Raw genomic sequence first — 6000 nt, 5'->3', positions numbered from 1 at the left:
TTGCGACCCCATGAATCGCAGCACGCCAGGCCTCCCTGTCCATCACCAACTCCTGGAGTTCACTCAGACTCACGTCCATCAAGTCAGTGATGCCATCCAGCCATCTCATCCTCTGTTATCCCCTTCTCCTCCTGCCCCCAATCCCTCCCAGCATCAGAGTCTTTTCCAATGAGTCAACTCTTCACATGAGGTGGCCAAAGTACTGGAGTTTCAGCTTCACCATCATTCCTTCCAAAGAAATCCCAGGGCTGATCTTCTTCAGAATGGACTGGTTGGATCTCCTTGCAGTCCAAGGGACTCTCAAGAGTCTTCTCCAACACCACAGTTCAAAAGCATCAATTCTTCAGCATTCAGCCTTCTTCACAGTCCAACTCTCACATCCATACATGACCACAGGAAAAACCATAGCCTTGACTAGATGGACCTTTGTTGGCAAAATAATGTCTCTGCTTTTGAATATGCTATCTAGGTTGGTCATAACTTTTCTTCCAAGGAGTAAGCGTCTCAGGGGTTATCATCACTCATTTTCTAATTCCAATGTCTTGAAATCCATTGTTCATATATTTTGTCCAGTTTTGGGCTTCAGACTAGAGAGTAAAGCTGGCCCTTGTTACTCCATCTTTGTTGAAAGCAAAAGTCCTTGTGCCTCAATCTCTCAGTAAATGTTTATCCTTCTAACAAATGTAGTAGAAATGAGACTCTTGAGAGATGATTCTCTATGGGTCTGTTGCATTTCCTCACGTCTTCCAAGCAGAGGCACTGACCATATTTGTTCTAAACTAACTTTTGAAGGATATTTAGGTAATAAACTGATCTAGAAGATAATATCTCCCTCTGGGGCAAAGAACAGATTTGCTTAAAGTCTTAAAATAGAGAGTGTCTCTCTCCAGAGTGAAGTATAAAAATGTTTATTGTTCAGTAAAATATATTTGAGTTTCCTAAGCTCAATGCTCCTGTTCTAGAAACGCAACCCAGTGTGTGAGGAGCTTGACCCTCTATGCAACACCCTGTGAAACTGGGGCTCAAGGCATTGGTGGGAGAGAATGCTTATTCTCCATCTACTGCTTTTACTGCAATTAATGAACTATCCTTTGTCCTTGACCTAGGAGTCTTGTGCCTTCTCCCAACATTCATGAAAATGTGGCAGGCTACACTGTTAGCTTGTGAGCAGTGTAAACTCTCATACTCATCACAGTTCTTGACAGAAAAATTGAATAGTCTAGGTTAGAAAGCAGTACAACTTCCACTTGGCTTGTTCTCTTGAGGCGCATGCCTTGGGTGTCCTGAGTCGATATGCTATATGTTTGACTACCTTGAAGCCCATGTGCTGGAAAGTGGGCAGAGAGAGTCAGCCTGCCCAGTTTGCACATCAGTGAGCAAAAGAAAGGCTACTGCTTTAAACCACTAAGTTTTGGGGTGATTTGGGATACAGTACTGGGTAACTGAAACACTATGTAATTTATAGCTTCCTTCTGAACTTTTTGCTGATTTTGCTAAATCAATTTCTCCAAAAGGTTTATTTTTGTTGTTGTTGTTTAGATTTTAAATTTTTATTTATTTATTTGGCTACACCAGGTCTTAGTTGGGACGCATGGGTTCTTTGTCGCTATAGTCAAGATCTAATTCCCTGACCAGGAATTGAACCTGGGCCCCCTGTTTTGGGAGTTCAGAGTCTAAGCCACTGAACTGCCAGGCAAGTGCCTCCAAAAGGTTTTCGATTTTTTTTTTTTTTCAAAAAAGGTTCTTGCATAGTAAACTTGTGAGACCTAATATGCCCAAAAAGAAATGTATTTTTCAATCACATTTCAATAATAGCTTAGTTGATTGTGAAAATACAAAAGTGAAGTTCTTTTCTTTCAAAGTAACATCTGCTGTTTTCTTGCATTCCAGCTACTGTTAGAAAATCTGATGTAATCTTTATACTTACTTCTTTATTGGTGATCTGTGGTTTGTCCCAACAATATTTTAGATTTTTTCCTTACTTAATTTTTGATATTTTATTATGAGATGTTTCATTCAGTTCAGTTCAGTTGCTCAGTCGTGTCCGACTCTTTGCAACCCCATGAATCACAGCACGCCAGGCCTCCCTGTCCATCACCATCTCCTAGAGTTCACTCAAACTCACGTCCACTGAATCGGTGATGCCATCCAGCCATACATCCTCTGTTATCCCCTTCTCCTCCTGCCCCCAATCCCTCAGAGCATCAGAGTCTTTTCCAATGAGTCAACTCTTCACATGAGGTGGCCAGAGTACTGGAGTTTCAGCTTCACCATCATTCCTTCCAAAGAAATCCCAGGGCTGATCTCCTTCAGAATGGACTGGTTGGATCTCCTTGCAGTCCAAGGGACTCTCAAGAGTCTTCTCCAACACCACAGTTCAAAAGCATCAGTTCTTCAGCGCTCAGCCTTCTTCACAGTCCAACTCTCACATCCATACATGACCACAGGAAAAACCATAGCCTTGACTAGATAGACCTTAGTCGGCAAAGTAATGTCTCTGCTTTTGAATATACTATCTAGGTTGGTCATAACTTTTCTTCCAAGGAATAAGCATCTTTTAATTTCATGGCTGCAGTCACCATCTGCAGTGATTTGGGAGCCCAAAAAAATAAAGTCTGACACTGTTTCCACTGTTTCCCCATCTATTTCCCATGAAGTGATGGGACCGGATGCCATGATCTTCGTTTTCTGAATGTTGAGCTTTAAGCCAACTTTTTCACTCTCCTCTTTCACTTTCATCAAGAGCCTTTTTAGTTCCTCTTCACTTTCTGCCATAGGGTGGTGTCATCTGCATATCTGAGGTGATTGATATTTCTCCCGGCAATCTTGATTCCAGCTTGTGCTTCTTCCAGCCCAACGTTTCTCATGATGTACTCTGCATAGAAGTTAAATAAGCAGGGTGACAATATACAGCTTTGACGTCCTCCTTTTCCTATTTGGAACCAGTCTGTTGTTACATGTCCAGTTCTAACTGTTGCTTCCTGACCTGCATACAGATTTCTCAAGAGGCAGGTCAGGTGGTCTGGTATTCCCATCTCTTTCAGAATTTTCCACAGTTTATTGTGATCCACACAGTCAAAGGCTTTGACATAGTCAATAAAGCAGAAATAGATGTTTTTCTGGAACTCTCTTGCTTTTTCGATGATCCAGCGGATGTTGGCAATTTGATCTCTGGTTCCTCTGCCTTTTCTAAAACCAGCTTGAACATCAGGGAGTTCACGGTTCACATATTGCTGAAGCCTGTCTTGGAGAATTTTGAGCATTACTTTACTAGCGTGTGAGATGAGTGCAATTGTGCAGTAGTTTGAGCATTCTTTGGCATTGCCTTTCTTTGGGATTGGAGTGAAAACTGCCCTTTTCCAGTCCTGTAGCCACTGCTGAGTTTTCCAAATGTGCTGGCATATTGAGTGGAGCACTTTCACAGCATCATCTTTCAGGATTTGAAATAGCTCTACTGGAATTCCATCACCTCCACTAGCTTTGTTCGTAGTGATGCTTTCTAAGGCCCACTTGACTTCACTTTCCAAGATGTCTGGTTCTAGATTAGTGATCACATCATCATGATTATCTGGGTCGTGAAGATCTTTTTTGTACAGTTCTTCTGTGTATTCTTGCCACCTCTTCTTAATATCTTCTGCTTCTGTTAGGTCCAGACCATTTCTGTCCTTTATCGAGCCCATCTTTGCAAGAAATGTTCCCTTGGTATCTCTAATTTTCTTGAAGAGATCTCTAGTCTTTCCCATTCTGTTTTTTCCTCTATTTCTTTGCATTGATCGCTGAGGAAGGCTTTCTTATCTCTTCTTTGGAACTCTGCATTCAGATGCTTATATCTTTCCTTTTCTCCTTTGCTTTTCGCCTCTCTTCTTTTCACAGCTATTTGTAAGGCCTCCTGACAGCCATTTTGCTTTTTTGCATTTCTTTTTCTTGGGGATGGTCTTGATCCCTGTCTCCTGTACAATGTCACGAACCTCATTCCATAGTTCATCAGGCACTCTATCTATCAGATCTAGTCCCTTAAATCTATTTCTCACTTCCACTGTACAATCATAAGGGATTTGATTTAGGTCATACCTGAATGGTCTAGCGGTTTTCCCTACTTTCTTCAATTTGAGTCTGAATTTGGTAATAAGGAGTTCATGATCTGAGCCACCATCAGCTCCTGGTCTTCTTTTTGTTGACTGTATAGAGCTTCTCCATCTTTGGCTGCATAGAATGTAATCAGTCTGATTTCGGTGTTGACCATCTGGTGATGTCCATGTGTAGTCTTCTCTTGTGTTGTTGGAAGAGGGTGTTTGCTATGACCAATGCATTTTCTTGGCAAAATTCTATTAGTCTTTGCCCTGCTTCATTCCACATTCCAAGGCCAAATTTGCCTGTTACTCCAGGTGTTTCTTGATTTCCTACTTTTGCATTCCAGTCCCCTATAACGAAAAGGACATCTTTTTTAGGTGTTAGTTCTAAAAGGTCTTGTAGGTCTTCATAAAACGGTTCAACTTCAGTTTCTTCAGTGTTACTGGTTGGGGCATAGACTTGGATAACTGTGATATTGAATGGTTTGCCTTGGAGACGAACAGAGATCATTGTGTGGTTTTTGAGATTGCATCCAAGTACTGCATTTTGGACTCTTTTGTTGACCATGATGGCTACTCCATTTCTTCTGAGGGATTCCTGCCCGCAGTAGTAGATATAATGGTCATCTGAGTTAAATTCACCCATTCCAGTCCATTTTAGTTCACTGATTCCTAGAATGTCGACGTTCACCCTTGCCATCTCTTGTTTGACCACTTCCAATTTGCCTTGATTCATGGACCTGACATTCCAGTTTCCTATGCAATACTGCTCTTTACAGCATCGGATCTTGCTTCTATCACTAGTCACATCCACAACTGGGTATTGTTTTTGCTTTGGCTCCATCCCTTCATTCTTTCAGGAGTTATTTCTCCACTGATCTCCAGTAGCATATTGGGCACCTACCAACCTGGGGAGTTCCTCTTTTGGTATCCTATCATTTTGCCTTTTCATACTGTTCATGGGGTTCTCAAGGCAAGAATACTGAAGTGGCTTGCCATTCCCTTCTCCAGTGGACCATGCTCTGTCAGACCTCTCCACCATGACCCGCCCCTCTTGGGTTGCCCTGCAGGCATGGCTTGGTTTCATTGAGTTAGACAAGGCTGTGGTCCTAGTGTGATTAGATTGACTAGTTTTCTGTGAGTATGGCTTCAGTGTGTCTGCCCTCTGATGCCTTCTTGCAACACCTACCATCTTACTTGGGTTTCTCTTACCTTGGGTGTGGGGTATCTCTTCATGGCTGCTCCAGGAAAGTACAGTCGCTGCTCCTTACCTTGGACAAGGGGTATCTCCTTACCACCGCTGTTCCTGACCTTCAATGTGGGATGACTCCTCTAGGCCCTCCTGCGCCTGCGCAGCCACCGGTCTTCGGGATGCTCCTCCTGGCCGCTGCCCCGACCTCGGACGCGGGGTAGCTCCTCTCGGCCCCCACTGACCTCAGAAGTGGGGTAGCTCCTCTCGGCGTTCCTGCGCCGTGGCAGCCTGGCACTCTAGGCCGCTGCCCCTGACCTCGGACATGGGGGAGCTCCTCTCGGCCGTGCTTAGGGTGCCGGCTCTCGCAGCCGATTAAATATTTCCCCAATGTTCCAAGTTTAGAATTCTATTCAAGTGTGAAACAGAAGTTTTTTTGCAAAAACTTGTTCTTGGTGATCTCATTTTGGGATCCTATTGTTCAGTTTTGTCTTTACGCTCCAGAGAATTACACTGAAATTCCATAATTCCCTTTGTATCTCCTCTGAGTTAAGCAGTCAACCTACATGGTTCTGATCGTCTTCTTCCATGACATGAGCTTGTAAAGACCTGTAGATTACTTGCTCATCAGCTAATTTTGCCAAAGCTACTTTTCTGATCCTTAGCTATTTGGCAGTTGAAGTCACACTTACATGTTATTAAAGTCAGTAGCTGCTTCCACTTCTTTTTCTCTCCTTATCC

The sequence above is a fragment of the Capricornis sumatraensis genome, chromosome 2 (genome assembly GCF_032405125.1).
Source record: "Capricornis sumatraensis isolate serow.1 chromosome 2, serow.2, whole genome shotgun sequence".
Taxonomy (NCBI): Eukaryota; Metazoa; Chordata; class Mammalia; order Artiodactyla; family Bovidae; genus Capricornis; species Capricornis sumatraensis.
Note: the sequence above shows the minus strand (reverse complement) of the source record.